Source organism: Wasmannia auropunctata, unplaced genomic scaffold (assembly GCF_000956235.1).
Source record: "Wasmannia auropunctata unplaced genomic scaffold, wasmannia.A_1.0 LD336116.1, whole genome shotgun sequence".
NCBI classification, from domain to species: domain Eukaryota; kingdom Metazoa; phylum Arthropoda; class Insecta; order Hymenoptera; family Formicidae; genus Wasmannia; species Wasmannia auropunctata.
Window position 1 is genome coordinate 4,331,140 of NW_012026774.1, and position 379 is coordinate 4,331,518.

Consider the following 379-nt stretch of genomic DNA (forward strand, 5'->3'; position numbering starts at 1 on the left):
TAATATTCCGCGAAAAGAAACGCGCGGATCACTCGCGCTCGCGGCAACTTCACTTTCGATATTTTGTAAATCAACACGGTCGCGCGAATTCGCAGCGATTTCATTATTCAAGGAAGGACTTATCTGTTGTTGCGATGTTCTCCGTAGTCTCTCACGAAGCATCTCAAGCTCCTCATCGCGTTGTTGGAGCATCGCCTCGAACGCAGCCTGTCGTTGCTGTTGTTCCTTTCGAAAAGAGGCTTCGAGCGCAGTTTGTCGCTGTTGCTGCTCCGTTTCAAACGCAGCCTGCCGTTGTTGTTGTAGCGTGCGTTCCTCCCTTATCTCACGAAGTTCTTCCAAGGTTGCACGCAATACTTCTGCGAGGCTCGATGTCTCCGAT